Source organism: Toxorhynchites rutilus, chromosome 2, assembly GCF_029784135.1.
Source record: "Toxorhynchites rutilus septentrionalis strain SRP chromosome 2, ASM2978413v1, whole genome shotgun sequence".
Taxonomy (NCBI): Eukaryota; Metazoa; Arthropoda; class Insecta; order Diptera; family Culicidae; genus Toxorhynchites; species Toxorhynchites rutilus.
Genome location: NC_073745.1, coordinates 328,835,265 through 328,860,515, shown reverse-complemented (window position 1 = coordinate 328,860,515; position 25,251 = coordinate 328,835,265). Strand labels below are relative to the sequence as shown.

The following is a 25,251-nucleotide window of genomic DNA, read 5'->3' as shown; positions in this document are numbered from 1 at the left end:
GAGCGATTTACCGCAAAGGATCATCACTATCGCCGAAGCGAGGAGGCAGAAAGGGGTGCGTCGGAGGGCCAACCGATGAAAGCAAGAGGGACACTATCACCATGGCCGTTTTTATAATCAGAGGACTTCCAACTAGTTTCACTACAATGAATGGGATGAATGAATGAAGCAAGTGGAATGGGGGACGGGAACGAACGAAGGAGAAAATTGGAACATGTCATCGGAGTCCCCTTTGCGACTCCCACACGGATACAGGGAAAAGGACTTTCACATGCTGCACTTAAAATCAATGTTCAGCCACTTTCCACAGCTCGAGGAGAGTGGATTAGTATTTCTTTGCTTCGGCAGGCGAAGATAAGGTTGTATTTTCTGGTGCTTCACATTGGCTTACTTGCAAAAGAGGTGTGGGTGTTCTTTTAATTCGATTTCATCCACTGTAACTGTTAAAAGTCATTTGAGACTTCGGGGATGTTGTTTTCATTAATATCTTTTCGGTTATCTTTGTAATTAGAGTAACTCAGCTACGGCAGCAGCGTATTTTTCACGTGCACGTTGTATAGATTTTTATAGGTGCACATTCACCTTCTTCATTACTTTGTGGCATTCCTTAGAAATAGAATAAACGAATGTATTCACCGTCCTTCTAACTATTACTGGCAACTGCCCGTTTCACCATACAAATACAATTACTTCAACCATTTGAAGTTTCCACGTTTAGATTAATTTACCTGTTTGATATAAGCCTAACGTCGCATCTATGTTAACTCACATACCGAAATATAACCATAAGTGAATTGAATTTTCAAATTAAACCATTCAAAACGAATAGTTTTATTGTTGTGGTACGGAAGATCATTATTGCTTCGACATTGAGACAGCCACACGAGATAGAAATTCGTGGCCAGATGGCGAACTATGTTTTATGATCGTCTGTTCCCATGCCATATTATCCAAACGAACTAAATAGATATGAGAGTAAGATTAGATGTTAGGAGAAAATGAGAAAATAGAACAGGAAAATAACAGAGAATAAACATGTACAGATTTTGAAAAGATGCGTAATCAGAATGTATCAACGATAAGAATACGATAAGGTACGAAAAAAAGAATGACATTATTAATAAGATTTTACTCCTAGTTACTCCTAGTAATGTTAAAATTGAAGCATACCTTATAAATCAGACGAATGAAAAAAAACTCAACATTAAGGTGTCTAAATTGAGATGATAAAATCAGTGAAATAGCAATTGTTGGAAAGTTAATATAAATATTGAACTACATTGGATTTGGAATTCAACACAAGCATCTAATAATTTATATCAATAATATAAATCAAACTTGAGTGAAGAAGTGTAGCCAAAGTCTCTCACTGGAGCGGTGTTGCTAGTAAAACTGTGCCGTCTATATAAATACAGGTCGGACTCGATTATATATAATCGCAATTTTACTTTCAACGTTAATTCTCGAATCCAATACATAATCGAATCACAAAAAAGCTTTTTTTTCTATTAATGTTTGACATTCATACATTCATGAAAAAAATGTTTTCTTGAGATTCGATTATGTATAGGATTTGGAAATAATTGTTGAAACAAAATGGTCGACTATATATAATCGAGTCCGACCTGTATAGATATATTTCAAGGGGTAGCAGCGTTTAAAATGAAAAATATAATCTGACTACCCTTTCTTGAGCCTCTTTCTAGCTAAATAATCATATAGTTTGCACTCTCAGAGACTTATGAATCAGGATCTGCTACATTAGTTGAATATGAATCATTCGCTTTGCGTAGTCCGTATGATCCTGATGTTTCATGATGCATGGAGGGGTTCGATATGGATATGTTAGAGGCAAAGAAGAAAATAAACTTTCTGAACCGAACCGTACATGACGCTATTGGTTTGTTGGTTCGTGTGCCATGAAGTGCGAACCGGAGAAGAGTTGTCTCGTTCTCGTTTGTGTCGTGATTTGTAGCACGTTTAAGCAAAAGAATGCCACAGGGGAAAATGATTTCTGTAAGATCATATTTGAAAGAACGGAAGCGATTTATTCAGTGAAAGGATCAATTGGCAAACACTGACAAAAACGAATAAAATTGGAATAAAATCCTAGAGGAGCAATGCAAAAGTTCATCGGAACAGTGATAACAGGAAAAGTATGTATGGGGCCAAATCTATTACGAAATTAAAACAATTTAAAATTTTCGATTGCAGATTTGCCTCAACAACACTATAAAAAGTACCCCTTCTTTGGGTGAGACTAAAGTACCCAGAGGATCGGATGGAAATTCGATCCATCATGTTTTATTGTGAAGTTTTGCGAAGTGGCGATATCGTAACCAATGAGGTTTTACCGAGGTGCGATTATTGCTAGTTGAAAAAAAAATGTTTCATTGAGATGCACCCAAACATCAAGTTTCTTTTTGAATCCAGCTTTGGGCAAATGGTTTGAAACTGTTTTATGGTCGATCTCTACCTCCTAGGTGATGCTACAGCTACTAACATGCCGGTCAACTTCGATTATTTCTGTGATTTTATCCACATTTTCAACGACGAGCCTGCCTGTGCGAGGTGCATCTCTAACACCAAAAATGCCTGAACATAATCGAAGAAAACCAAAATTGCACGTAATTAGCCTCTACAGTATCGGCACCATAAACACCATTCACACCCTGGCTTGCATTTTCGCCTTTATCATAAAGAAACTACAAAATGTACCGAATTTTATCTTCGTTTACTTCTATTGTTAACACCCTGTAACTCACAACTGAATGAAATGAACAAAAAAAACATCAAATGATTTTTTTTGCAGTGTAGAATGTCACAAAATCAAGATTTCTCGTCTCAGAAGAGATTTTTTTTCCTTGCGATTTGCCATTTCGTCTTGTTTCGTCTCGTATGAGAGAGAGAAAGAGAGAGAGACAGAGAGAGAGAGAGAAACAGAGAGAGAGAGAGAGAGAAATTGAGAAATAGAGAAAGAGAAGAGGAGCTAGAGAGGCAGTAAGAGTTCTTTTATTACTAAAGACAAAAAAGAGCAATACTGGGATTCAAAATATTAAAAAATATATTCAAAATGTCGAAATATCAGAAAAAAAAATTAATTTCCGATGGTAAGGTACGATATGTCGTGGTACATTATAGTAATATGCACTATGAGTGAGGTTATTCATCGGGTTATTTTATCGAAATAGTATCTTAGGCAAAGTTACGGATTATAATTTTACGGTTCTTGAAAAAGTACACACTGCAAAAAAAACATTTTTTACGAAAAAAATGAAACTAAAGTTTATAAATGGAATATAGCGAAAACATTTTTCTTAATCTAAATTTTTTACCCAATAAAGCCCATATTGTCTCCAACGATTAGATTTTCATATGATCCTGAAAAATGATTTTTTATGGCATTTTCAAAATCATAACCGTGCAAATTTTAAAATACCATAAAACATCATTTTTCATTTGCCTAGGATCAAATGAAAAACTAGTTGTTGGAAACAATATCAGTAGATATTGTGTTGAAAATTAAAATTAAAAAAAAAGGAGTTTTTGATATACGCAATTTCAAAAAAAAATTTTAATTTTTTCTTCGGCTAAAAAAAAATTTTTTTCATTGTGTACTTTTTCCAGAACCGCAAAATTGTACTCTTTAACTTTGGCTAAGACACCATTTCGATCAAATAACCCGTTGTGGAGTTATGATATATTTTCCAAAACGATATCATTTTTGCATATGCTCTTTCCAAAAATTGGCTGTGCTCATATTTTTTCAATTCATCGCACAGTTGACCCATGTTCCAAAATCAGCAACTGAGAAAAACGCAATCAAAGTTTTTTGCCATATTTGTCTACGAGATGCCTTAAGCATTTCAGTTTAGCAATACACCTGGTTTTTTATAAGCACTAAGCTGTTGTTTAAATAGATGTGACAAGAATCCCTCATTTGAATCAATCGAGCTTGATTATGGGCTCAAAATTCATGGTGGGACAGTACTGTCTAGTTAGTTCGTTCTTCCAAACCAGAAATGGGTGCATTAGCACGACTGAAAGCGTGACATAAAATTCTCGTACTTGTACCGATTCATTTATTATAGATCATGGTGGGACAGTTATGAGCAATTCCAAATGGAATCGTCCTAAAAACGGAGATTTAAAAAAATGTATTTTTGATTAGAATGAAAGTTTGTATTCCGGTTGGGTTGGAGCAAATATGAGTTTTCCGCGGTAATTGTTTTTTTTTGACTCAAGCGTAACTTTTGAAAAGGGCGCATCGATTTTAGTAAGAGAAATCTTTGATAATTTATATCACAAATACCTATGAGTCCTACCAAAATAGGGTCTAAGAAAGAGTTATAGAATATTGATATTAAAATGTGAAAAAATATACACTGAAAAAAAATTAGTACAGTGGAACCCCGATTATCCGCGGAATAGTCGGGCTAGCTCACCGCGGATCACGAAAATCGCGGAAAACACAACAAATGACTAAAAATGAGGTGCAAACACAAAAAAAAGGTATTTTATTATGAAAACAATGTTTTATCAATACAGGAGTCATTGAACTATCCATCTGTAAGGTTGTGTATACCAGTTGTCAAATAATGTGAAAGTCATGACCAAAACAGAAGAACAAAAACCTACCACTCATTGTCCAATTTAGGGTAGGTTCATAGAATTACTATGGAACTCGCTTTCGCGGATAAACCGCACCGCGAATCATCCACTCGCGGATAATGGGGGTTCTACTGTACTCTTTTTTTATTTACAAGAAAAAAACTTTAATTTGCAAATATCTAAAATATGACTTTTTTTAATTTTTTTTAAATTTTTTTCATATGAAAAAGAAGTCATGTAGAAAATTTATAAAATGAGTCCAAGATGGTAAAACTATTTTTGGCGAACTTTGTAGAACATCGATTTTTTATGAATTTTTGAAACTTCGATTTTTTTATGTTAACAATCATTTTTAGCCACAAATTATGAATCCTCATGTGATTTTGAATAAAAAAAGCTGTTTATCAATCTCCTTATAAATGCAACCATTCTCAAGATATTTGAAGAAACATTTCTAATGTATTGTCTTTTTTAATTTAATTTTTTCAACTTTATATATGCCTTTTTATTTTTTTAAATTTCTTCATTAAAATAGAAGTCATCTAGAAAATTTTAAGAAAATAGTCCAAGATAGTTGAATTATTTTTAACAAACTTAGTAGAACTTAGTAGAATTTTTATGAATTTTCGAAACTTTGAATTTTTGTGTGTTAACAATTATTTTAGCCACAAATTATGAATTCTGATGTAATTTAAAAAAAAAGGTCTTTATCAATCTCCTTCTAAATGCAGGCATTCTCGAGATATTTATAAAAATATTTATATTTCATTGTCTTTGTTATAGTAAATAGGCTCTTTTAATATGTTTTAAATCACTCCATGTTCCACAAAGATCGTCAAAAATAGTTTCACCATTTTGGACTCTTTTTTTAATTTTTTACATGACTTCTGACTGAAAAAATTAAAAAAATAAAAAATACATATTTTAGATATTGCAAATTAAAGTTTTTTTTTCGTAAATAAAAAAGAGTACTATTTTTGACGTAGGACTACGTATTTCATTTCTATACATTTCTATACTGGGGTGTAAGTTCAAAGTTTCGAAAACGAAAGCGTTACGCCGAAAAACGAGGTTTTGAGCATTAATACCTCCTAAACAACTGAACGAAATTGTATGATAAACACTTCATTCGAAAGATAAAATGTCTACGCGTTCTATGCTTGTTACTTTTTGATCCAAAAACTTGTTTCAATAGTATTAAAAATGCATTCAAAACAGGCTATTGGAATCACACCAATCGGTATAAAAGCGAGTGGAATGAATGGATGTTTTCCTAACACAGACTTCAAAACCATGGAGCCAGGGGAAACTGACATTGCAAATAAGATGCAAGCAGCAGATACTTTTGTACTCGTTTGCACTTTTGCAATTCGGAATGTTTCCCTAACACAGACTTCAAAACCATGGAGCCAAGGGAAACTGGCGTTGCAAATCAGATGCAAGTTGTGGATACTTTTGTACTCGTTTGCGAATGTTCGGAATGTTTCCCTAACACAGACATCTAAACCATGGAGCCTGGGAAAACTGACATTGCAAAATAGATGCAAGTTGTGGATACTTTTGTACTCGCTTGCGTTTCTGCAATTCGGAATGTATCCCTAACACGAATTTCAAAACCATGGAGCGTGGGGATTTTTGCAAACTGGAATGAGTTTTCCCAATATAGATTTCGAAACCAATAAGTTGGGAAAATCGGCATTGCAGATCTTGGTAGTACTTTTATACCTCCATGCATTTTCACACTTCGGAATTTGTTTTGCTAACACGGTCTACGAAAGCGAGTACAAATGCAATGCTTTGGCTCGGTTATTCAAGACTGCATATCCCTTCATGTCGCCAGCTTACTGAACTTCTACACGTACCGTTTTATGTTTAGGCAAATTGTTGATAACTATTTGCTGCGATAACCACTCAATACAATCAATACATACAAAAGATAGCTCTGCGCAGCGGCGAGATCGTACCCAATGAGGAACATCCGAGGTGCGATTATTGCTAATTGAAAAAAAACAAGTGATTACTAAGCCAACGACAATCCTACGTCAACCTTGCGTTTATATCATAGGTATAACCCATACATAGTTTTTTCTCTCAGTGTATACTTTTTTCTCGTTTTATCATCAATACTCTATAACTCTTTCTAAGACACTATTTCAGTACGACTTATAGTTTTTTGATATATAAATTATCAAGGATTTCTCTTACTAAAATCGATATACCCTTTTCAAAAGCTACACTTGAGTCAAAAAAATCTCAATTACTATGGAAAATCCTATTTACAAATAAGGATTTGAATTTTTGAGCGGCTCCAATCAGGTTTATGCAATATTTATTATTGAATCTAGCTTTCATCTTCCGAACGTTCTGCTATGTCGTAATTGTCGGCTTTCTTTCCGAACCCAGTTGTTATTCTATTTTAAGTTTTAATAAATCCTTTCGGAGTCGCTTTTGTAATAAAAAACATGGGCTTAAACTTTTTCTCTCTGTTTTCGTGTTTATTTTAATCTACAATACTTGCAATGGTGTTACTGCTTCGATGCCATTTTGCACAGTTTAAATTTGTTAGTTGTTAGAATTACCAGCACTCCAAAATTGAGAAAAAAAAAAGTATGCCATTGTACTGAGTTTAACTTGAATTCCTGAATATCATAAAATAAAACAATCCATATCATCTCACCTTCCGCAATTCAAAGAATTGCACAAGTAAGTGGTGGGCACCTAAAAACCAGTTATTAGGAATTTCATCGACAACAATGTTTCAATTCCGATTATTTTTGCTATTTCATAACATAAAAGCTTACCTCCCCAAACATCAACGATCCGTAAATGAATGTGTTTCACTTCAATCCCCCAATTCCAAGCCGACGAGACCACTTTGTTTCGGCATATGAGCTTCTCCTGGCAGCATATTGTGACTGCTAAGCCAGCATCTTTTCCTAAAACATTATCACACACCGAACACGCTACCCCAAGAGGTCCGAAAGGGGGTGCGCAAACGTGGGGCTCATGCGAGGAAACGATTAAGGGACAACGATGTGAAACTTGAGAAAGAGCCTACAAATTTTGATTGCGTTTTCAGTTTTCCTAGATAGCCATCCTTTCTTGTCCTTTTTCCCCGCACAACACAGACCAGAGGCAAAACGCACATTCGAAAGTATTCTAATTTTAATAAATCTGTTTTATGGAGCTAAACACATACACACACGTGATATGTTGAGAAGAAACTGTAAACTACTCCCTAAAGATACTAATTCCAGACGAACAGAACGAATGGGATGGGGTGGTGGCGTAAGAAGGATGCAAAACTGTGTGCCCTTTTAACTGAAGTGCATACATAGAAATGCTTTTCCCTTCCCCCGAACTGATGGTGGAAGCAAGGAAACTAATTTTCTGCCTCATTCTTGGAAGAGCTTAGAAATTTGCTGCTGCCGGCCCCCCGATGTGCGCACGAGTGAGATAGAATGATGGCAATTTAATTCCTATAAAAGCGAAGTGTTAAATGTTTTGCAAAGATTAATATGCGAAAGTTTAAACGAATTACGTAGCTAAATTTATTTCTAATTTGAATTACCAATTAGAACTTTTCCCGTTGGCAAAGGGGCCCCCGAGTTGTTGGGGAAGCTGGCGGGGGAATCCTTTCAGATGGAAATCATTCGCTTGCGTCAAATTATCACGTTTTTTCCCTGGTCTCCGTTGGCCAGTGGTTGGTATTAAAAGTTAGCAGAGAAGAAAAAAAACCACCTTGGTTAACATTTTCCAATTGTCCAGCAATGTTACGCTCACGAGACGAACGCCCAACTTCGGGGTGATTAAGTGGGGAAGCAATTCGCAGTTCATCATTTGCTAGACTGTTGCGTTGTTGCGTAATTGCCAGCATTTTCACAGTCATCATCAGCATGAATCTTCACAACCCACCCTCCGAAGACTTGGGGGCTGACTCATCGTCTTCACTTTTCGCTGATTCCCTCGATAACAAATGGTGCGCCCCGAAAGTGTGCCATCATTCAACGTGTCCACAAATAAACGTTTGATCAGAGGCAATCGGGAAATAAACGATCGCTCCGAAAACAACTGACTAATCAATAAATAAATGACCTGAATGGTATCGAGCCGGACCGGACCGATGGACATAAATTTCCCTGCCGCTGCCGTAGCTGCTGCTCCTGCTCTTTTGATTCCCGGCGGTGGGAGAGGCAGGGGGTGTCGGAAAAAAAAAGTTCCTCGAAACCACGCGTCCTCGTCAGAGTGGAGTACCATAATATTGTGCTGTTTGGTCGGACGGACCGCCGGGTGGCCATGACTCCCACTAATGCTTATTAATGGAATGTAATTGAATGTTAAACTGTTACCTATTATTTTAATGCCCGATGGCAGCCAGACGGCCAAGTCCATGTTGACTCGTGCTATATCAGTTTTCCTGGGATGCATTTGGGGTGTTCTCATGCCAAGGAGTGGGGATCGCAATGGGATGGATGAAGGGAGCGGAGGTTGTTCTCAGTCGAAGAATGGACGCCTAAAGGTCAATCGATTCCATTGATATACGGCAAAGGTGTAGAAGAAATATTTCTCCCAACAAGCAGTTGAAGCATAATGATATCGGAATGGCATTGAGTTGCCTTCGTATTATTCAGACCGGATGAAATAGGGTTCTTGTTTCGATTGGAGGAGAGAAAAAGTGAGAATTGCCGATGAGGCAATGAATTGAAACACCTTTTGTAAGAAAAGTCAATGGTCATTGGCAAGATATTGAGATTCTATTTGCTTACCATTAACACATGCAGAGCAATGTCCTGATTGTTGGGCCAAACGATTCATTTATCTGCCATTTGTATGATGGAAGCGTCCTTATTTAGCTTCCTTTAAAGGGTCTGGCCGGGTATGGAAGTAAAAAGTACCCCCAAACCAAATCACCCGCTCTATGGAATATATTGTACAGGGAATTTAATATATAAGAAATTTAGACTTTTTTTTTGTTGAACCCCTGTAAGGTTCAACATAGGATCTATGATAAGAAACGTGCTTTTCAATGATTTTCACGCCATTCTCAATAGCTTCGAGATATAAGTAAGAAAAAAAATAGTGGAAGTACATCTTACTATGGTGTATCGAGAAATATTAATAAAAAAAAATTCATCAAAATTTTAAGTACACCCAGGCGTTAAAAAAACCCCGAAAATTGAAAAATCCGCGTAAAAAAACCGCGTTAATTGGAAAATCCGCGTAAAAAAAACCGCGTTAATTCGAAAATCCGCGTAAAAAAAACCTCGTAAAAAAACCGCGTAAAAAAACCGCGTAAAAAAAACCTGGGTGTACTAAAAAAATCTTGAAATATTGAAAATTTTATTGGAAGATTTATAGATTCACTAACTACACTAACTCGTGCTCCCGCGGCCGAGTGGTTAGCGTCCCACATTATCATGCCGGGGGTTCGGGTTCAATTCCCGTTTTGAGGATTTTTCGCCAAAGAAATTTTTTCCGACTTGCACTGTGTTCGCACTTATTCTAGAGCTTGCCACTCCAGAATACATTGAAGGCGTGTTTTTCAGCATAGGAATCTCAACCAAGTAAAAATGACGCAAGTAATACTTACGTTGAGAAGGCCAAAGTTCCACTGGGAACGTTAGTGTCATCCAAGAATGCTACGCTAATTCGTATTCAAATGTGTTTCTACGTCTTTTCTAGATATGTGTGATTTTTTTTTTAAATTTTAACAGTGTTGCGCGACACAAACAATATATATTGATAAAATTTTGATATTTTTTTTAGATTTTTGAGACTTAGTACTTAATTTCTATTTAAATATGCTCGAATGTGATTTTTGATATTTGTGTTCTTCCAGAAAATTTCGAGAACTGCGCGCGCGAAAATCTTTTTATTTTTTAATTCCAATAATTTAAAACAAAAATCTTTTTGTTCATTTTCCAATATTTTGTTATTATTCTAAAATCTATAATTGTATTGTATTCATCAGTCTTCGGAATGCAACGCGGTGCTGATGTGCAACTTTATTTTTGCACCCAGTTGAACTCTTATTTCTTGCCCACACCTGCGTTCGGACGAATCAACGCGCACCAAAACTAAATTGTACACGATTCCAGAAGGGCTGAAATCGTGTACGCCATGGCACAATATTTTTATGAACCCTTTCACTTCATCAGCTCTTAACTATTAAAATTATGAACATTTTTTCCCCGTTCAATTTTTGTTCTGTTGTTAAAAGACATATAAACAAATAATGATATAATGGATAGTAAAAATATTCTTTGTTTTATTTTTACGGAGATCGAAAAAACGTCCGAAATTCGTGTCTCTACACACAAGTCACAAGTTCGAACATCCTTACTACACCATATCCTTACACCCAATTTTAAACCGCGCTCGAATCTGGTTTGTTTGCTTTGCTTTCTCTGTTGAGGCGGTTGGTATGGGTGCGCGATGTTGTTTTTATTCTCAGCTTAGAACGAGCGGAGATAAAACGGGCGCTATTATTCGATGTGTGTGTGTGTGTGTGTGTGAGTGTGTGTATGTAGAATGAGGCGGGTATCACACAAGTGAGGAGGGATGTTTAGTATCTGAATTCTGCGCCGTGCTGATTTTGGGCTCACTTGTTTCTAAGTTCAGCCCACTTCGTACCAAGAAAGAAAACGTGTTTGTAATCGTATAATGACTCATTTGAACGATCCTATGACTAAACCGATTATGATGTTCCTAAACTTTGTTCTACCGCTCATCAAAAACGTCAATTGCACTTTTCAGTAAGAAAGTTCTCAGTTTTGTGAACTTCATAATGAGACAAGAATGTTATTGTTGATAATGTTGGGTAACTTATGCTTGGAGAGTTATGTGCACCAATTCGCTGATGCTGATCTTGATGTGAAAGATTTTGAAGCCTTTCTGAAGAAGCCTGAGGATGTTTACTTTGGTATCTATCGATGCAGAAGAACCTGGAAATGAATTGGATTCAGCTAGGAAGCAGACTTTCAAATCTATTTGTCGTGACTTCTATTTCTCGTGAAACAAATTTCAAAACTGTGGCCTTGATAAACCATCAAATTTTCGTCAAGCTACCAAATTTTCATGATTTGATGCGCCAATTTCCTCAATTCATTGAAGCAGGTAATCGTGAAGGCTTGGATAACACATTCAGGCTACTCAAGACAAATCTTATGGGGCGAAAATTTAGTGACTCAGATTTATAACTTGGTCCCAGCTGTTGGATGTCAAAAAACGCGATGAGAAATTTTTGTATCCATTGCTAAGGTCGTTTCTAAGACACTTTTTGATAACATTCATCTGCGTGTGTTGAGTGAATATTTTCGCTTTAAAATGCCAAAAAAACGAAGTCCGGAAATCGATTGGCACCCACAACAATAGACTCTACGGCAAACCTGTTTTTGTGTGGGGGATAAGGGGTGCACAAAAAAAATCGCATAAAGTGTCGTACTAAACTTCACCAGTAGCCTTAAAAAATAGTGTTCGCTACACAATTTGAAAAAAAATATGGTGGATAGGGACCGCATAAAAAATTTTCCTTAAGAAAATAACCCAAATTCTAATGGTTCCATTCGTGATCAACATTCGCTTTCTCTTTTTCACTTGAAAAAGCGGCCTACTCACTTGCGCAGATCAAACAACTTTTTGCTCTTTTCAATAAGCTCCTACTGACACCTTGAAACGAACAAAACAATACATGAGAATGGGCATTAAAAAACCGCACAAAAACAGATTTTACTGTACATACTTCATTGGAATTTTCAATCTGTCGCCACGATGTTCAGTAAAATATTTTGATCTTAATATTAATATTTGATCTAAATATGGCTAAATATGTTTAGTTTTGTCATTGTTATAATCAGAAAATCACTCGACAGTTAGCAAGAATATTAAAACGCGAGCGAACTGCCATTTCTTATCAGACAATCGATTTTTGCCCAACAGGGATTTTTTTACGGAACAATTTTATATTTAGGCACGGTATTCGTTCCCCATAGTAAAAACCTGAAAACGCTTCCAATAATTCTTTGATGCTTGTTAGATTGGAAATATTACTGCCGCATCTGTTTTACCAACCCCACGTGTTATAAATTTATCACTCCAGAAAATCTGTACCTATCTGCACTTTTGTACAACAATCTGTAATCTGTAACAAGAAAATCGAAAAAACTGTACCTTTCCAGATAAATCTGTACGACACTGGTATGGATGACTTGTTGTATATTTTATTCTAAAGTTAAAAAAATTTTTTTTGAGAAAAATGAGAATTGTACAATTATCGTGATATGACCGATATCCTGAATCTATCATAGAATGTCTAAACAAAAACGTTATTTAGTTCATACTCACTAGAGTTCCCGAAAACGTAATCCTTCATCAAAACGTATTCATAGTTTTTATAAGATATTTGCAATTATTATAACAAGTTCTTTCAAAGCATTGGACATGGCGGTATGAGCGTTCATTTGAAATTCACTATCACTGTGCTTTAGTAAGGAATAGATGAAAAGTGTTATTTATTTATTGTAACCGATGACGCAAACTTTAACATCTATTCGCCTTTGATCAAATACCAGAAAGCAGGATATCAAATGCTATATGAGTAAAATAGGTGAAATAAGGAAAATATCATTGACATCAAGCCATAACTAATATTGAAACGATGTTTCATAAAATCTGTACATTCTGTATGAAACCCAAAATATCTGTAATCTGTATCTAGCGATTATTGGTTTCAAAAAGCCCGAATAATCTACCGTTGATGACCCACTACGCAAGCTTTTGCATGCCCATGCAGCAAAATCAATTTCGCTCGATTTTAGGAATAAAAAGCCACCGTGTCTGGCAACCATGCATTTTCGCTGCTGATTTGTATCCGCGTTGACGGCATTGAGCTTCGTATTACGAAATGGGGGAGAGGGATGACAATATGGGTTTGTAGAAAAAATGAACACACTTTTAAAATAAAAATTATGAATGAAAATTATTTTTCCCAAATCAAATTAGTACTCTATGGAAATGAAAATCACTTTTGCTTGCAAGTGGTGAAAAAATAACAAAAAAAAATGTGTCTAAAGATAATTTTATATTATAATGGTAAGTTTTGGTGAGAATCTCTGAAAATTCATGGAAAATAGTTTAAATTAGGATCAGAACAACGTGCTTCTATTATGTAAATAACGCCAAGAAAAAAAATTTATACAAATTTTAGCAATTTAAAACTGCCTTAGGGCTGACTAATCTGATAGAGAATAGTTGGCCTCATACAAACTAATGTCGTATCCAGATGTCGACACCATTCCGCCGTCAACGCGAATTTACATTTTCTTTTAAGTTGACAGATCAGTTCACACAAAACATTCAATCGTCAGGATGTTTTTTTTTTAATGGTGAAAAAAGTGAAATTTGAAAATAGAGAAGAAAGTAAAGATGAAAAAAGTTGGTAAGAAAGTGTCAACATATGTTTCATTTTGGTGTGAACGGCAGGATGCAGTCAAAATTAGAACTATCAGAAACAGTATACCGCTAACATCGTGCGATAAAATTACATATACAGCTATCCATGCCAAACCGATATAGTGATTCTCAGATTTTCGTGAAAAGTGGTAATTTTGATCTTTATCACCAAACATTTTTTTGTTTTTTCGTTAGGGTGACCATTTCCATTTTAGGGTGGTTCGAAAAATCAATTGTTCTCACTTTTTCTCAAAAATTACCCAAAAACTACAATCAATAATTACGAAAACCAAATCCATTGTTTTCGCAAGTCAAATATTTTACAACAATAGGCTAGCTCATCGGCTTCAATTAGATATGTCGATCATCTCAATCGGTTCAGTGATTCAAAAGCTATAAATTTGAGCTTGAGCTTGAGCTTGAGTAGACTGTACAATTCGTAGTTGCTCTCCGTGATTGACCTGAACCAACCAAATTGCACAAAGAACACACAGAATGACACTTGCAACTAGCAAATCATTCTTGTTGTGCAATTTTCGTTGATTCGAGCTTTAAATGGTCAATAACGACGCCGACCTCATCCTTACAGTCACCAGGGGAAGGGAAGGAATGTTAGTATGATATTCGCCGCCCGAAGGCCCGAAGGGTCGCCTCTATAGCGTGGTTCCCTAGCGTTTATCATGGGTGGGATAGTTGTTAGTGGGAGAGGTAAGAATCAGGATTCACTGAGGTAAGTGATATGATTATGTAAACGTGAACTATCAACCACTTGACGAAACCGAATTCCAAAGATCTTATGAGTCAGAACACACGGTAGAGATTATCTTTAGGTATCCTGGGAAGAAAAACCTGTATAACTAATTGGATCGGCTTTATATTCTGTTATCAATCACTCGTACTTTCATCGAGCTCAAATCACGACGGCCTAGAGTTGCCTTTGTAAAGCCTGAGAAGGTAGCCGAGAGAACTCGTCTTAAATCAGTAAGACTAGCGATATATTCCGTTAATTATCGCGAATACTCTTTTTTGAACTCCAATCACAACTACGGAATGTTATATTTGGGAAACCTGAGAAGGTAATCGATAGAATTTCTTCGAACGTGTACTGTTTATCGAACACTAATCAAGACAGCGAAGAGTTTTGAAACCTGAAAAGGTATCTGAAAGAGCTCCTCTAAACCGGCAATATATTATAATCAACGAGTGCGCTCTTGGTCGAACTCCAATCACGACGGAGAAGAAAATGGTTGGAATTCGTGTTGTAGCTGGTTTTGTTCTGTCATTATTTGTATCAAATTCAGAATCTTAATAATAGACCCATTTGAATTAAAATGGGTCTATTATTAATTGTCAAATTATGTGGGATCCTAAGTGAACATAATTTTCGCACAACTAAGTGTTCAAGTAAAATCGCATATATGCTGGTGGAACTAATGCTTAGGGATGCCTCAATCTCACAATAGGTTACATGACGATCTTGCTTAATCATTTCGTGCACAGCATCGATGTTTTCTGGCACTACAGTCGATTTTGGACGACCTTCACGAAACTCGTCGGACAGCGAACTACGACCACGATTGAATTCACTATACCAACGATACACAGTGGTTTTTGATAGAGCTTCATCGCCAAAAGTCAAATTAAATTGATTGACGCACTCTTGTTGTGATAATCCACGTCGAAAGTCGTAAAAAATCATCGCACGAAAATGTTCACGATTCAGTTCCATTTTTTTGCCGAGACCAAACTTTCAACTAAATATAAAATAAACAAATAGCGTCCGTATGACAAAATGTTCTGAGTACGTATATCGTCAAAAAAGTCAAACTTTACGATGGAACCGTCAGATGGACTCACATGACATTAGTGTTGCCAATTCCCGAAATATAAATAGTGACCCTCGTATGTATTACTCCCGCGGCTGAGTTGTTTTCGTCCCTCTTATCATGCCGAGAGTTTCGATTTGGTTCCACCAAGGAAAATTTTCGGAGTTTTATGGATATGATCTGCGTTTACACATTTTTTATAACGTGAGCAATGGCGGATCAGCGATTATTACATGACATGACATCTCACTAGAACGCTTTAGCTTTAGGTGATTAAGTGAGGCGATATTTTTCAGGAGCTGAAAATCGAATGTGAAAACTAAAACCGAATCCTAGTCGATCTAAGTGCATTGGTGATGTGATTTTGGTGCATTCTAAAGTTCGCAGTCCATTTTACGACTTTAGTCATTAATCCTCGTGTCAATAGTTCAGTAAATTCATGACCCACATGTTATTCCGGCCACATGTGATGCCCCGGCACTGTAAATCTGTTTTAATTAACAAAATGTCTCACGCTGATAACGTGCTGTTTCATAAGTTAACATCAATTAACATATTGCCCCACACCCCCCTTCTTCGCATATCTAGTGACCCGATGAGAAAAGCAAAGGAGGAGGGGGAGTGATGGAACCAAGAGATGACACCGATCAACTATAATACCGGCGGACCCCGGAGGAACCCGATACTTCCCATCCGCACCCCGTGTCCCTCGCTTGCCAATCGACAGAACGTGATTTGGGTTTGAGGCGGCCTATTAGCAAGTCTGTGACTCCATCAATTGTCGCTTTGGTAAGCCCATTTTCGCTCCACAGGCAGCCTCCTCCTCCTCCACGCACGCATCCGGTCCAAGAAGGTGAGCGACAGGAACGGATACAAATCGATGTGCGGTGTTTAGAGACAGCGTGTGTGTGTGTGTGTGTGAGTGTGTGTGTGTGTGTGCGATAAGGATAGAGATGGAGAGAGAGCTAGCGCACAAGTGGAATTAATTTGCCCGGCATTCTAATTAATCACTAGAAATTTGCTGAATCAAGTGACATCAATATGTCATGCCTGTGCTGGCTTTCCACGTTTAGCTGCGATTTCTCCGTTCGTAGGATAATGTGTGAATATGTGTATGCGTGTATGTATGTTTGGTTGTGGGCGAGTGAATTTATGCCACCTCACTCACTTGAAGCTCTAAAGCTGTCTACTAAGATGCTCATTTCGGTGAAATAGGCGTTGCTAATGTGAGTTAGAGTGTCAGTGAATGAACCATTGCTAATGACCAGTTTGCACTTTTCATCTGGCTTTGCTTTGTCACAGTTATCGAACAGTCAGGGTCACAGCGATAGTGGTTATCAGAGCACGACAATTGTAGTGCCGAGCATCTTGATATATGACAACAATTTATGTATTGTTTAAATAGAAAATTATTCACAATGAATATGACTTACATTTTAACTTCGCAACTTTGTTCCGTTTTAGCGTTTTGTTAATTCTAATTTGGATTTTATTTCAAAGGATCTTTAGGGTAAATGATCTTGGTTTGTCCAATTTGGGGTGTTTTTACGCAACTAGTAAATGCAAATCGATTTTTCTTCATGAAAATCACACATAATCGATGCGAGTTTGGGTTTGTTGAAAAGCCCCAAGTCTCTAGTTGCTAATACTTCGATATAACGTACATTTTACTTTCAAAATTGTACGTTGTATCGAATTGTACGTTATATCGAAGCATGATAAAGAACTCTGAAACGTAGCTTATATTACTTTATTGTGTTGCTGTTTGAGAATAAAATCAATAAGAAGACGAAGTCAGCTTTTCTCATGATGTTTCCCTTCGTTTTGTTGATTGAAGTTTGATTCATTTAGAATCCGGAATCACAAAACAGTTGTATTTCGGTATTGGTTAAAGTTACAACACAAGCTTTAATATCAAAATACAGATAAAGTATTGTTCTTTCAGAAAAGAAATATTAAAAAAAAATTTTTTTTGGGCTTTGATAATGTGTACGTTATATCGAGTGACGTTATATCGAGGGTACGTTATAACGAAGGTACGTTATATCGAAGTTTCCCTGTACTACCATAAAGTGTTGAAATTATTCAAATTTTTATGTTTTTAACGATTTTACTTAAAGAAGAATTATGATCATGGTTTGACCACCTCTGATCATGGTTTGCCCAAAAAAATGATTTGTCCGGTTTTAGAAATCTCCATTTTTGAATGAAAACATTCGAATTCACAATTAGATGTTGGATTTATCATTGCTTGAGTTTACTGTCATCATATTGATTCATTCATAATTTAGGCTTTCTTCAGAATATTGCCTTTTCTTGGGCATTTTAGAAGTGTTCACCTCAACACAATCAACACAGAAAAACCATACTTCTGCTATGCGCGAAGCACACCATAAACAAACATAAACAAACTGCAGCGCGCCAAGTGGTTGCCATAGAAATCATGTGGACAAAACAACATTATTGAATTGGACAATTCATGATCAGAATTAAGTTCATCAAAATGCGTTAATTTAATGGTTTAGCTATGTAAATCCGATACAAATGGTGAGCAAGCATGATGTTTACAATATTTATAAGTGTTGTAATCCAGAAAAGGTCTGAATACGTGCCAAATAATCATCTGGTGATCGATTAAAAGTTAGCTCGAATGAGGGGCGCATTGACACAAATAGAAGGTGTATTTTATAATCTTAAAGGATTATAAAATGTGATTTCGTAAAAATATACTATCAAAGTACTATAAATCATGTAAAAGGCAATTTCATTTATATGTTTCGAAACATTCGAAGGCCTTATTTGACACAGGAGCGCTGAATTAGAGCATTCAAAAAAGTGGGCAAACCATGATCATATTTTCGACTGGACAAACCAAGATCATTTACCCTATATATAAAAATTTCGTGTCACGATGTTCGTGGTCGGCTCGACCGATTTCTGTGAAATTATCCACAAAAATCTTGGTAGACATGAGAATATGTCGTAAACTATGCAGAACAAAAAAATATGTAATTTTTTTTTATTTCCAAATTTCATTCTTGAATTTTGGCTTCAAAAATACAAATTTTAAACACGATCCCCTATTTTTATTTTTAATCATGTATTAATCGTACATAACGAATTTATATACGTTCTTCTTCTTCTTTTTGGCTTTAAGAGGGTTTAAACTTTTCAGTTCATTCGCCTCTAAATTATATACGTTGTTAAATGACAGATGGCGCTACATCCGCTTCTTGGAGGTTTCATCCACACATTTCATCTTCAATTCGCCTAAAGCCAGGTGCATCGCTGGCGAGCTGAAAGCCTTTTTGAATAAATACAATGAATTATTGAAAATTCTTCAAATCACACATGCTCGAATTGCAAAATGATAATCACGCTATTGATCGAATGCACATGCTGTTGAAGACGTTACTGAGATTCGAAATGATTGTGAAATGTGATTCGAAAGGAGAAGCAATAATCCGAAGGAAGAAATTTTTTAACGAAAAATTCCCCGGCCGCTCTGATCGGACAAGACGGATCTCGCCACAATTACTTCACTCATTATGAACGTCAATTCTCATTGCGGTTAGAGGAGACGAAACAAGCAATAGAGTGGCGAGAGCTCGATGGATTTTTATGTGTATTGTATGTCGACCCGACGTGGTCAGAACAGCGTCATTCTATGATGTTGTGGGCTGTCGCAACAATTCATTATCGGAGTTTACTCGAATGTAGAGAGCACCCAGTGCTATTCCTACGAAGCATGCATTCTCTTACGAGACGCTATCAGGAGCAACGCCGAGACAGCCCTTGCTATTGCCAGGCCAAAACGCAATGCATTTTCATAACATTACAGTACGTGTGTTCGAACAAAACATGATGTCCATGATGAGCTTTATTACAACAACATTCTCGGCTGAAAGGTAAAAGCGAGGTAAAAGTGAGACAATCACACACCCATTTTTAGTTTAACTAGTTGACAAAACACGATCAGAGGAAACCAATAGTGTAATTTCATCTGGAATTCCAGATCCGTCCCACTCGAGTCCAGCAGAGTTGTGTAAATGTAGCACTTTTGCCACACAATTCGTCATAAACGACTTTGAGCTTCGTGTTCCATTTCTTTGAAGCGAAAATGATAATAGATTTTCGAGTGTAACAAACAAGCTCTCCCGTATCATATATGTGTTCTATTTAACAGAGTAACACATTATCTGCAATTGTAATCTTGAACGAATGTTGTGTCTGATAATTATTTTATATCATGGATAAAGATTTGACGGAAATGCGAGGTTGTTTAAAAAATAGTTGAGTTAGGGTCAGGACTATGCCTTTTAAGTATTCAGGTAACATCGAGTAACAAATCTTTACATTTCACCTTTTACATTTACATACATTGAATTAAGACAGTGAATGGTTTGTTTATTTTTATTTTCGTCGGCGGTCATCGTCTATTGCATTCCTCAGTATGAGATAGATCCCATCCACACATATTCGAGTGATCTTTTTAAAAGAATGGGCCGTGATCATACTCGGGAAGAAACGCTATGAAATGCTTGATTGCATTGATATTTCTGGATTACTCCGCAACGATAAAGCACTGCAACATTTTTTTCTCAACCCTTTGGAACACGATGGTATTAAAAATGTCGTAAAAAAAATGGTAATATCGCATGTTGGGACATTTTTTGACCCACCTGGCAATAACAGAATAGCTACGTGCTCATATTTTTTTCCGGAATCTTCTTATTTAAAGTAGTTGGTAACACCAATGGCACAGAAAATGGAGACTTGGTTTTATTTGGTGGTTCTCTAACAATAAACAATCTTTCGAAATTCTTGTTTCAAATTAAATTGATTTTTTAGATTCCTCCGTTTCAGAACAATATTTTTACACAAAACATTTTTATTTTGATTTTTAATTTTAGATTTTTTAACATTCAATTAAACACGCATTCATCCCAATCATCGACGACTTCTCCTTGATCTTAACGAAGCACGACTACGAGATCTTCTTCTCACAATCCTCGGTGGAGTCGGTGGAACCACTCCGAGTTCTGCTGGAGGCTCCTTTGTTTCGGTGAGAAAGACTCCCGAATTGATGATCGTTTTCACTGTACGATATAGTAAATAATACGCAGCAGCGTACTTCAGCTGCTTAGCAGCTGAATTTTTCAGCCAGTGACTTAATCCCATCATGGTGTAGGTAGCCTTATGGTTAAGTTCGATGTACCTTGCCCAATACTGGCAGGTTGCATGCAGTAGATTACAGAACGGCCTCCACACAAAGCCAGAAATCAAGTCTCCAATAACAAGATTTATCAAAACAGAGGACACAAGGGCTAGAACTAGTCCCGGCAGAGTGTCGCTAAATGTTTTGAGCACTAGTTTTGCGCACCGTAACGGGAAATAAATGACCGAACATTTCAGTAAAGAGTCTCCTAAATCCGGGGACTCCAACGCGACACCGCACAACTGGTTGGTTAGACTCACTCCGGAAAGCATGGTCCAGGCTCCTATTAGGACGTTTAGCAACAAAACGATGGCCCAACCGTAACGTGACGCGGCAAGCGGGGACAAGGATTTGACCGGTGTCTCGGGAGCAATCTCCATTTGAAGGAAGTTTGATTTTGGTTCGTTGAAGCTGTTTCAATTTTTCGCAATGACTGAATAACGGCTGCGGTTTGCTATGATTATTCTTTCAACAAATCGATCGCGCATTTATTTTTCAATGAGAAGTTTCTTCAATTGAGGTCAATGTCTACAATCGAAATAACGTTGACGACAATAAGGTTCATGTTCCGTTATTGGAAATAATAATGGTTTTTAAAAAAAATTATAATTAAAATTGAAAATTGAAAAATTGAAAAAAATTTCAAAAATCTTTAAAATTATTTTAAAAAATAAGAATTGAAATTCCAAAAATTTAAATTTCTATAATTTTAAAATCACAAAATATGAATTGACTCCGAAATTTACAAATTATTAATATTTAATACTTCGAAAATTAAAAGATCAAATATTGTAACTTATAAAAATGGAAAACTACGAACATTGAAAATTAATTGAAAATAAAAAAAATCTACATTACGAAATTCACTTTATATTTTTTTTGAATTAAAAAAAAATTAAAACGAAATTTCAAAAAATTATAATTCCAAAAATTGTGGAGGTTATCAAGACATCATACATATTGTTTAATCGTGTGAGTTGTATCTTGTTGCCAGATCAAATTTGGAAAACTCCCTTCGGGCCCAAGGAAGGCAGCCCAATGTGCCAGTGAGAGATGTGTTGGCTCGGTTAAACCATGATTACATGGCTCAAATATATGTGTTATCAGTACGCGCCCCTATCAGACTGGCGGTATATTTCATACATTTTATTTATTTATTTATTTATTTATTTACAATGATTCAACATTCCATTGAGAGATAGGATCTGATTAACAACTTTTCGCCAATAACCCCGATCCATGGCTGCAGTTCTCCAACTCCCGGCTGCATCGATTCCGAGTCCTGCTCCACCTGGTCCTCTCCTTTTTGTTCCTACCGGATTCGATGCGAAAACCATCTTTGCAGGGCTGCTGTCCGGCAATCTTGCAACATGCCCTGCCCATCGCACTCGTCCAGCCTTGACGACTTTCTGGATGCTGAATTCGCCGTAGAGTTGCGCCAGTTCGTGGTTCATTCTTCTTCGCCATACTCCGTTTTCCTGTACACCACCGTATACTGTTCTGAGCACTCGGCGTTCGAAAACACCAAGCGCTTGTGAGTTCTCTTCAAGCTGTTACCGTTTAGGGTACTTTGCCCTACGACTTCACCAGAATCGCACATAGAAGACACTGATTCCGTTTAACACCTTCCAGCGCCTCGTTGAAGAGCAGACAAGAGAGTCCATCGCCTTGTCGAAGTCCCCTGTGAGTCTCAAAATGATTCCGACAGCTCACCTGAGATCCGCACACCGTTCATCGTTGCCTGAATCAGTCTTGTCAGCTCTCAGGGAAAGCCGCGTTCGTCCAGGATCATCCATAGCTGTCGTCGGTCGATTATATCATATGCGATCTTGAAGTCAACGGAGATGTGGTGCGTAGGGACTTGATATTCGCGGCACTTTCGGAGGATCTGCCGCAGTTTAAAAATCTGGTCGTCGTCGAGCAACCGGGCATGAATCCGGCCTGAAAACTTCCCGCAAATATACTTACTATTGGCGATAGAGGGCGAACGAGGATCTGAGACAGAATGTTGTAGGCACCATTCAGGATTGTGATGGCATCATAGTTCCCACAAGCAGGCTTGTCAACTTTTTTATATATGGGGCAGATTACTCCGTACTTCCACTGCTCCGGTAGCTGTTCTGTGTTCCACTCCTGTGACTATCAACCGGTGCATACACTCTACATGTTTTCCCGGACTTCCCTTGAAGATCTCCTCTACGAGGCCATTCTTACCAGCTGCTTTGTGGTTCTTTAGCTGATTAATGGCCTCTTTCGCTTCACCCATCGTCGGGGGTGGTACGTCGTCGTTGTTCACTGCACCGGTGTAGTCCTCCTCAACGTCGTATTGGTCTCCTGTCTGCGCGCTGTTCAGGTGTTCATCGTAGTGCTGCCTCCACCTTTCGATCACCTCGCGTTCATTCGTCAAGATGCCTCGCCCCTTGTTTCTACACATTTCGGCCCGCGGCACGAAGCCTTTGTGCGAGGCGTTTAGTTTCTTGAAGAACTTCCGCGATTCTCGAGGACGATTAAGCAGCTCCATCTCCTCACACTCTTTCTCTTCCAGGCGGCGCTTTCTTCCCGAAAGAGATGTGTTTGCAGCCTTCGCTCCATTCTGTATCGTTCCACGTTTTGTCGAGTCGCTCGTTGCAGCATGGCTGCTGCGTGCAATTTTAAGACATTTTGCATCAACATCATTTTTGAAAACCCCGATTTTCGATGGTATTTCGTTTTTCAAAAAACTCAAATTTTAACATCTGCGACACTAGTAAATGAAGTCCGAATAAGCTAATATTCTGCATAGGGTATATTATTGTGCAAATCAACATTTCACAGCAAGTTCCGAATGAAAAATCGAGATAACTATTGTTATTGGAACCCACAACCACACTTTTCATCTCGTATTTCGAAAAAAGTCCCAGAGTGTCGATTTTTGACAAAAAAAAATTTTTCGAGATGACACTAGCTCTCGACGTTTCATGCAATTTTAAGACATTTGGCATCAAACCATTTTTTTTCGTAAACCCCGATTTAAAAAAAAACTCAAAATTTGACCGCTTTATGCCACTCTCCCTTAAGTCTGATTGAGCTTACATTTTTCTCAGGGTGTTTTTACGAGGTGGTGTACATTTTTTATGGGGTAACTTTTTGAAATTCGAGATGACCCCCACAACGCAACGAGCATCTTTATGCCTACAATTCGTCGTTAGCCCATAATTTGAGTCTAGGCGTATTATGAATTATTCTCCAGTTGCCGATAATAGGTATTTATTAGTTGACAGAATCAATGAAGGAATGATCTTGGATGGTTTTACTCTTAATAACGATAACGTTAAACGTTGATAGAGATTTTATTAGATTGATATCATGATATCGAGCATGTTGTTTTGTAATGTAAAAAATGCCATTAACACTCCTATACTCGCGCATTGGTCTGTCAGACCGAGAAATCAATAATTCGTTCATTTCTCAGAAAATATCAACATTACGACTTTGCGATTCTCTCTAGCTTCGTTATTCGTCGTTCGTCATCGTTTAGCGTATCGCATGTGTTGGTACAAAGGGGACGTGTGCCACTTTTTTAACACTTTCGGTCTGACACACCGACGCGAGTATAGAAGTAACTTTTTTGGACAAGTGCCTTTTTTCATATTCTGGAATATTGTTGAATGAAATATATTAATTAATGTTAGTGGCGTGGAATATTTATTGAATATAATGCATAAGATCATTACCGGACTATTCTTGTTTGATTTCAGTGCCTTTTGTAACTGGATTGAACGGATCCATATATTAACTATTCGTTGATATATTCGTCGTTAGATTCATACGTTCAAAAGCAAAATATGAATGTTTGACTTTCGTATAGTTATTCACTAAATATAATGGTCATACATATACACACTTGTGAAAGAATTTCACTTGTGGAAGAATAGTATACAGTAAACTATAAACTAATCGGTAGCTTATGGTAATTTTTAACAGTTACAGTTTCGGGGATATTTTTTTATAATGGACAATATCGAAAAGAAAACAAGAAAAAGAAAAGGAAGTTCCTAGAAATCCTTTTATATCATCTTTTCATGACCCATCTAAAAAAAGGCATTCATTCTTAGTTAACCAAGAAAACAGAGCCAAAGAATATTAGAAATATGCAAACTTTATATT

At 37.0% G+C, this 25,251-nt stretch overlaps 1 protein-coding gene and 2 pseudogenes across 5 annotated transcripts in view; 2 read left to right on the top strand and 1 right to left on the bottom strand.

Moving 5' to 3' along the window:
• The window catches only part of LOC129769306 (RNA-binding protein Musashi homolog Rbp6), a 1,713,766-nt gene that overhangs the window by 952,434 nt on the left and 736,081 nt on the right, over positions 1-25,251 (bottom strand). The window lies entirely within an intron of this gene.
• Positions 2,314-2,440, top strand: LOC129772081 (U4 spliceosomal RNA; annotated as a pseudogene).
• Positions 6,550-6,624, top strand: LOC129772242 (U4 spliceosomal RNA; annotated as a pseudogene).